The sequence below is a fragment of the Crocodylus porosus genome, unplaced genomic scaffold (genome assembly GCF_001723895.1).
Source record: "Crocodylus porosus isolate Cpor-Errol unplaced genomic scaffold, CroPor_comp1, whole genome shotgun sequence".
Taxonomy (NCBI): Eukaryota; Metazoa; Chordata; order Crocodylia; family Crocodylidae; genus Crocodylus; species Crocodylus porosus.
In genome coordinates this window covers 243,457,209-243,466,065 of record NW_017728886.1, presented here as the reverse complement: position 1 = coordinate 243,466,065, position 8,857 = coordinate 243,457,209, and positions in this window count along the sequence as shown.

Sequence of the window (8,857 nt, the reverse complement as noted above, 5' to 3'; positions counted from 1 at the left end):
CTATGACCCCAGCTGACTTCCTGCCCTTTGGGCAGGGGGCTGGACTCGATGATCTCCCGAGGTCCCTTCCAGCCGTAATGTCTATGAAATCTATGAAATATGGCATCCCCTTTGTTAGAGCTGGGGAAAATGTCCTATACTCCCATTTGCCATGGTGCATCCTGATTATCTCCAAAAGATGATCACGGCCCCCTACAAAGTGACTTTTTTGGTAAGCTACCTCTCAGCTGAGAAGTCCATAGCCACCTTTTGTCCCAAGCTGTTTCCATACCAAGAGATCATTAGGAAGTTACAGCAAGCAGTTACTATCCATACTCTGAGAGGAAGATTTTAGAAACTTTGTCTGCAAAGCATACAGAATATCATTTTATGATATATCTATTTGTATACCAATGACATCAAAATAGTAATCAGAATTTAAGTGTCACTTACACTGTTTCCTCAGATCATCATTAAGAATACTATGTCTTATATTTTAGGTCTTACATCACTCCTTGTTCATTCAAACTACGGGGCTTTCCTGCAGACTGATCTGAAAATAAGAATGAACTCCTGCAGGAATTAAAGACAATCAAAAACATGTCCATTGTTTTCTTTTCCACAAGATGACAAAGTGTCATGTACATTTTAGAAAAATATCTTGCAAAATTGAAAACAAACTCTTCTCCAAACAGAATTCTTTCCCTGGGGATGGTATGAGAAAGAGAGCAAGCAACCTCACATAATAGATGTTTAGCATATTCCCTAATGCACTACTAAGGCACTTGGATGTTATGGTGATGAATATGGTATAAGAACCTCTGCAGTAGAGATTAAATTACAATAGAAAAAAACTGGTGTTCTACATTTTGTAGAACCTATTCACTTTACCGGGCATTTTCTGTTCTTCAGATTTCTCTGCCATAGTTTTTCAGTAGTTTCCTTATTTCAGGCTCTACCTTTGATAAGGAAGCTGGCTACCTTTCTAAATCCCTCCTAACATTTTGAAGCACTAGCCCAGAAATAGATTGGGCAAAGGAAAAAAAAAAAGCACTTTAAAAATTCATACTATATTAGATTGAATATCAGATAACACAGACAGTGAAAGTATGAGCGATCAGTGACATTTCTGACATTGAATGTTAATTCCTGAGATTTGTCCTGAGTTTCTATGTTAATCAGTTCTTAGTAAAGAAGAATCTGGTAAAGAATTTACCAGAGAGACAGTAATCTGCTACCCAGATATATTTGCTCTCCTGTGATTCAGGAAATCAGCTAATTTAGAAATGTCAACTGAGAGAGAGAAAAAAAGGAAATTCTTGAAGAGTGTGGTAAAATGGGGCACCCAACTTTCAAGTACAGGCAAACTTCTCACACTCAGAGCTTAGGTTGGATATAAAATAACACTAACAGTCAAAATACAAGTGGCTGGTGATATTTCTAGGATTTCATATTAATTCCTGAGATTTGTCTATATGAGGGCCAGGCAATTATTTTGGCTAGAGGGCCATTTAACAAATTTTGGTGAACTGTCAAGGGTCACATGGGTAGCCCTGCCCCCTGACAGTTGCCCTACCTCTTAGTCACCATCTTGGGACCAGAAGTCCTGCCCCAACCCCTAACCATTGCCACCAAAAGCCCTTCCCCCAGAAGTACTCCTTTTGGGGGGGAGGGCACAGCTTGCCACCTGAGACTAAAAACACTCCAAAAGCATATACTCAAAAACAAAAAAAATCAAGTATAACTTAGTTTAATTTTATTAAAAAGAAATATTTTTGTCCTGATTTATGTATTTGCATAGTGTATCTATAGGTGATTGCATAATAGCTCAAATTACAAACTTACTCTTGGATATTGTGGGGGGTAAGGGTGTTTATGGGAGGTAAGGGGTTGCATATGGGGGTTGTGTGGTTGGGGAGAGGGGTGAGGGTGTGGGGGTGTATGTAGGGTATGTGGCTGGTGTGGGGTATGTGGGAGTTTGTGGGTGTGGGTATGGTGGGTGGGAGGTTGGGAGTGTGTGGGGGCTGCAGGTATGTTTGGAGATATGGTGGGAATTAGGGCATGTGACCAGGTGTGGGTATGTGTGCAGATGTGGGAGGGTGGGCCTGTATGTGGGGGCTATGGTATGATGTGGGGTCATGGTTGGGGGTCAGAGTGTGTGAGGGGGCTGTAGAAAGGTGTGGCTATCTGTTGGAAGTATGGTGGGAGATGGGGAGCCTGCTCCACCGTCCCTTCTCAGCTGCAACAGACAGTTCCTGGCTGCAAGGCTGGGACCCATATGGCATAGCACAGGGCCAACCCAGCTTAGCTCGTCTCCTCCTGGATGTACTCCCCTTGCCTCCCACAGTTGCCCCTGCAGTGCTTCACATGGGTCTGAGCCCCAGCCATTCCCACCTTGGCAGCCTATGCTTGCACTCCCAACAGCCCTGGCCACTGCTAGTATGCAGCTTTTGGCCAGGCTTTTCTCAAAGCAGCTGCAGCTGGCTAGATGTTCCTCTGCTCCCCTCATTCCAGGTGAGAGAATCAGGGATGAAACTCTGCCCCCTACCCACCTGAAGTGGCAAGGAAGTGGGGAAGAGTGGGAGGAAGAGTGTTCACTGGAGGCAAGGGGAGCACAGCAGCACCAGCCAGCTGCAGCTGCAATGTAACAGCCCCACCAGAAGCTTCATGCTGGTAGGGCCAGAATGGCTGTTCTTCTCTCCTCACCTCCAGCTCCACCACAGTTCCTGCACCACACTATGCTGTGCCACTCTGAGTGGGTGGGCAGGGGGAAGCTTCAGTGGGAAGCTCTTCTCCAGTGCATGGAGATCCAGCTCCAGCTCTAAGCTGCCTTCCACCCACCAAGAGGGGCTGCTCATCAAGCCATGTGGGCAGAGCAGATGGAAGGTGGCTAGGAACTCCATGCACTGGGCTGCATCATGCATTGGCCAGGGCTGGCAAGGCTGTTCTGCTTCCTCTTTCTCGAGCTGCAGTTGCTGCTGTTACTCCTGTCCCTGCCCTTCCTGCATTGCACTGTGTTGGGTGGGCGTGCAGGAAGCTTTATCAGGAGGCTCCTGCCCAGTGTTTAGAGCTCTGAATCCACCTCCTAGCCACCTTCCACCCACTCTTCCCACCTGGCTCAAAGAGCAGCCTGTGTGGGCAGATGGAGCAGGTGGAGGCAGCCAGGAGCTGGAGCTGGATCTCCATGCACTGGACAGGAGCCTTTTGCTGAGGCGTCCCACCACCCACCTACCCAGCACAGTTCAGCAGAAGGAACAGCTGGAAGTGAAGGAAGCAGAACAGTCCTACCAGCCCCAGTCTGCATGCAGCTTCCAGTGGAGCTGTTCCTGGTGCATCTGTAGCCAGCTGAGTGCTGTCATGCTCCCGTTGCCTCCAGCAGCCACTCCTCCTCCCACTCCTGCTCCCTGCTGTACCACTCCAGGTCAGTTGGAGGGCGAGGAAGCTTCAGCCTGGCTTCCCCAGCTGGAGGTAAGGGAGCAAAGGAACATTTGGCCAGCTGCAGCTACACTGGGAACAGCCACACCAGAAGCTATGTGCTGGCTGTGGCACGGGCTGCATGAGTAGGAGCAAGTGGGGCTGAGCCCATGTGGAGCATTACAGGGGCAGCTATGGGCTGGATCCAGCCAGTTGATGGGCTAGATTTGGCCCGCAGGCTGTATTTTGCTCACCCCTGGTCTATGTAATAGAAGATAATGTTTTCAAGTTTCCTGTAATAATAATACATACAACTCCCAGGAAGATGAGACTACATTGTTTCAAACTGTTTCAGTCAGTAACAGTCCTGCCAAAAAATGCTTACAAACCAAATAGGCAAGACTTAAAAAATGTTGGAAGGTGGTATAACATCCAAAAAGTTTATAAGTAGAGTTTAGAAATTAAAAGTCAACTCTCACTATCAAAGGCACATATGATTATAAAGGCTTAAGTTACTTGCCCAAGGGAACACAGAAAGTCCACGACAACTTCTGATACCTACCAGTGTCATATCCACAAGGTTGTCGCTTCCTCATATGTTATTATCAGGGATCCTGGTTTTCACTGCTAAAAAAAATCCCAATTTTGGGGTAAAAAGAGTTACTTTCTTAAATCTGAAAATTGGGGATTTTTTTGTATCAGAGAAAACTAGGATTCCTGATCATTAAAATGGCAATGAAAAATGAAAATGGAGATGTAAAGATATTGCTTGTTGATATTGCACATTGTCATTCTACAATGTAAATAAATGAAGAAACAAACCATTTAGAGCTAAACAGTTTTATTTCTGTATGCGTAAAACAGCAATTTGAAACTGGTGTGTTCTTATTTGCAATCCCATAAAACCAAACCAAACCAAACACCCAAATGGATAAATTCTCACTATCAGGATAGGTCAGTTTCCAGAATGGGATTATAGTCCAAGGGATGTTATTTCTGGCAGTGTTGTTAAACAAAAGGCAAGTACTGAAGTGGGAGGACGTTCCCCAGGGGCTAGACTAGATGACCTCATGAGATTCCTTCCAGATTAAATTTCTTATGATTCTACTGAGGCATACAGAGAGGAGAATTGAGTTGTAAGATGCTTGCAACCAAGTGAGAAGTTTAGCTGTGCTTGTAGGGGCCCAGGACTTTAAAGGACAAAAAACATCCTCTTATTTCTTGGCCTTTTATAGGGAGAGCTCAATCCATTGGGTAATAGTATCATTGGAGACCAAGAGTAACATATGCTATAGGAGGGGGTCAGACACCATCAAAATAAGACCCTGTAAAGGAGCAAGTGGGTGGGGCAAGCTGTTGGCTGAATTATATCCTAGTTAGAATTATGAATAGCATTATCTTTTGAGTAGAAAGGGGAGAGCCTGAACTATCACATTATCAATACAAAAGCCAAGATAAAGGCAACATTAGGAAAAAACAGTACTATCCCCATCATTTTGGATGGCATAGTAATCACTAAAAGTTCTTTTAAAACTAGTTACACCTAACTAGAGATTTTGGATTTATCACATTTCTCTATTTTAATATCTGATACATTAACAAAAAATTCTTATCAATATACCATTATGAAGATTTCTTCTCTTACCATAGACTTAACTACTACTTTTATATTGAAAAATAAGTCTATGCTTAGTTATTAATAGTAAAACTGAAGGTAAATAATCTGGGTCAGTTATTGCCCCCTCCCCTGTAAGTGAAAGTAAGGGCAAAAACATACCTCACTAACACTGTGGACAAAATTTCAACCTGAATCTCATTCAAATAGACACTGAAGGCAACTTTCTTGGAGCTCCTTCTTCTCTTCTCTTAGATCACTAGCTAACCTTAAACTCTGAACTTACTTTGCGAAACAGATTTTTGCATTGTTAGGTATACGTGCAAATGGCATGGTTAAGGTTACTGTGGGAAAACAATTGTGACCGTCTTTTTTGTCTCATTAGGCACACAACCTTTCACTTTGTCCCAACACAGTTTTGCATATAATTATACGTGAGCATTGCTAAGCAACACATAGGTGATCCTGTTTTTAGAAACTTCTATTATACAGCAGCCACTCTTTAATATTAATCATGCAAATTATAGTGATGTTCTTCAATAGAATTCAAATATTATGCTGTTAATGACCTTTATAGACATTTTTGTGTCAGCAGTAATCATGTGAGCATCAAGTTCAATTGCATCTGCATAAAGCAACTGTGTAAGAACTTGCAGTTTAAATCAACATGAATTTGTCAACAGTAACTCACAAATATCAACCCAATACTACAATGCAGTAGCAGTTTGCTGTTTCTTGCTGTCAGTGCTGCACAAAGATGATTGAGATAGATGCATTAGTAATCAGTTATGTCACTTTATTGATGCATTCCTGATTATCCTTTAATGAGTCAGAATTTCTGAAGAGGGAGTACTTCTCCCTAATGAATGTTTCTTCAGATGCCAGATTTGTTTGTTTTATACACCTGCTTTCCTTACATGACCTGCTACAGTTAATTACTACTTACAAGTATTCCAGGTTATCAAAAACCTTGGAATACCAGTGTTTGCAAGAGCTTATCCATTCTTTCAGTGAAAAAAAAAACAACAACAAAACAAAACACAACCTTTGGTTAATTACTAAAAGTAATTACTATGATCGGACACTATTATTTTGATTTATTGGTGCCTTAGGAGTGCTGCTGAATGTGAAGAAGGTTATCAAAGTCAGACCCTAAACCATAAACATAACATAGCAGGAATGCCTTAATAGCTAAAAAGATTTAAATTATACTTATTAGTATACTAAGATCACTATAGACTGAGCATCTGAATTTTAGGCTTAGTAAGATAAAGGGGAAAAGAGTGAAAGATTTATAAATTAATACACAATTCAAGTAGAGACAAGCTATTTGATGATTCTGTTATTTTATTTAATAGTAGTAAAAATAATTATGCTAATACTAGAAAAGCCTTAATCTGTCTATCTGTCTGTCTATAATGCTTTGTTTGTACTTTGATTGGCTGCAAAAGAAGAGTTTGGACAGGTGGCAGAGTGTTGCTAGAATGGCAGGGGCACAGGGAACAGAGCGGGGGAAAGATGAAGGGCCTTGCTCCCCCACCCCGCCCGGCTGTCTGGAGGCAGCAGCAATGGAGTGGATGGAATGGGGGGAGCAAGGCCAGCAGCACTGGCCTCACCCCTCCTGCTGTGCTTTCTACAAGTGGCAATGATGGAATGGCGGGGGGAAAGGCTACTGGAGCTGCCCCCCCCTTGCTTCTTGAAGGTGACAGTAGTGGTGGTGCGGGGGGGCAGGATAATGCAGGGGGACAAGGTCACCAGCACTGGCCTTGGCCCACCCCTCCCCTCCCCCCTTCCATCATCATTGCTTCCTGCAGGGCCAAGTCAGCAGCGGTGGGGGGAGGAGCAGGTGCACCGCAGTGGTAGTGGGAGGGAGGAAGGGGAGGAGTGGGCCTGGGCCTGACATGGGGGGAGAAGCTGGTTTGTCGCTATGGTGGGGAGAAGTGGGCCCAGCCTAATGCAGCCCAACACAGCAGTGGTTGGTGGAGCAGCGGGGGAGGACTGGGTCTCCTCTCCCCCTCAGGCCCAGGCCCACTCCCCCCCACTGCCCCCGACATTGGTCCTGAGCCTGTTTCTCCCATCCTTCCAACTCCACTGCGTTGGCCCAGGCCTGCTGCTCCCCCCCTGCCATGGTGACCCAGCTTCTCTCCACCCTTGGGCCCAGTCCTTCCCCACATCAGGCCCATGCTCAAAGGCTGTGGGTCCAGACCCCATCCAGCAGGAGGAAAGGGGGGAGAGGGCCCATTTGGGGGAGGGGGCAGGGGGCTGCTCCTCTCCCACCATCATTCTTGATGGGAAATTGGCTAGTAGTAATAATAATGACAAAAACAAGAACAATTGGAAATCTTGTATCTTGTGCCCTTGTGTACTCACTGGGGGAGTCCCTGTTCCCACTGGAGGAGTCCCTGTTTCCCTGAGCACTGCCAGGAGTGACCAGGAATAACGGTCACAAGCTGGCAGAGGGTAGATTTAGACTAGATATCAGGAGGTGCTACTTCATGGTCAGGGGGGCGAGGATCTGGAACCAGCTTCCAAGAGAAGTGGTGCTGGCTCCTACCCTGGGGGTCTTTGAGAGGAGGCTAGATGAACACCTTGCTGGGGATTTTTGACCCCAGTACTCTTTCCTGCCATGGCAGGGGGTTGGACTAGATGATCTACTCAGGTCCCTTCTGACCCTAGAAACTATGAAACTATGAAAATCACCCCCCTTAATTGAATAACTAATCTCAGAACTGGTTCAGTGATGAGTTTTCTCAAGTGATGAATTTGATCATGCAACAGACTTAGATTTATGAGCTATATTCAGAAAAGACTGTAGACACTAAGCAACACACTTGCAAATGCCTTGCCACCTAGTAGAATTCATGGTGCCAAGTTAGATATCTAGGATTCTCTCTAGACAACGTATGGAGAAAGTTACAGTAGCTAAAACAGAATCACAAGAGTGAGTAAAGCAATTGAAAGCCACTAAAGTTACCCAATAAGAAAAAAAGAGGAGAGGGCCGGATGGGGTCCTTAAAATATACCTGTTTTGCTGGATGAGTCTTCTTTTCACATGAGATTCTCATGCTGAACTCTTTGTGAAGCAACTTTTCCCTCACTTCCAGTAATACAGATCTATTAGATGTAAATATACATTAAGTCATTGAGAAGGAGAGCTTGAATACAACTGAATAGGCTACTAGTAAAGATTACTCACCTGAGAAAACAGATATCTGCATCACCATGCCATCTCTAATTAATATATTTTATAAAGGAATAAAGTAATTTGAAAAAAAATTAAAATAAATTATTGTAAAGGAATTTGATTCTGTAGTTTGAGGTGGAACTCTGTAAGACCTCAGAATCAGGGAGCTATCAGAGTTTCTTGACCAGGGTCAGCTGCTAAACATAGTTTAGGACACAGGAATAACAGCAGGGATAAGGGACAAGATACTCAGATCAAACAGTCTGAAAAACTCTCTACAAGACATAGAATCATAGAATCATAGAAGTAGGGTCGGAATGGACCTTGTAGATCTTCAAGCCCGACCCCCCGCCTGGGCGGGACAAAAAGACTGGACTCAGATGAATCCAGCCAGGTAGTCATCAAGCCTCTTCTTAAAGATCCCCAGGGTAGGAGCCAGCACCACTCCCTTTGGAAGTTGGTTCCAGCTCCTAGCCACCCTGACTGTGAAGTAGTTCTTGCAGATGTCTAATCTAAATCTACTCTCTAATAATAACTTGTGTCCATTGTTCCTTGTCATGCCAAGGGGCGCTAGGGGAAACAGCATCTCTCCTAAACCCTTCTGGTCCCCCCAGCGAGTTTATAGACAGTCACTAGGTCCCCCCTCAGCCTTCTCTTGTGAAGGC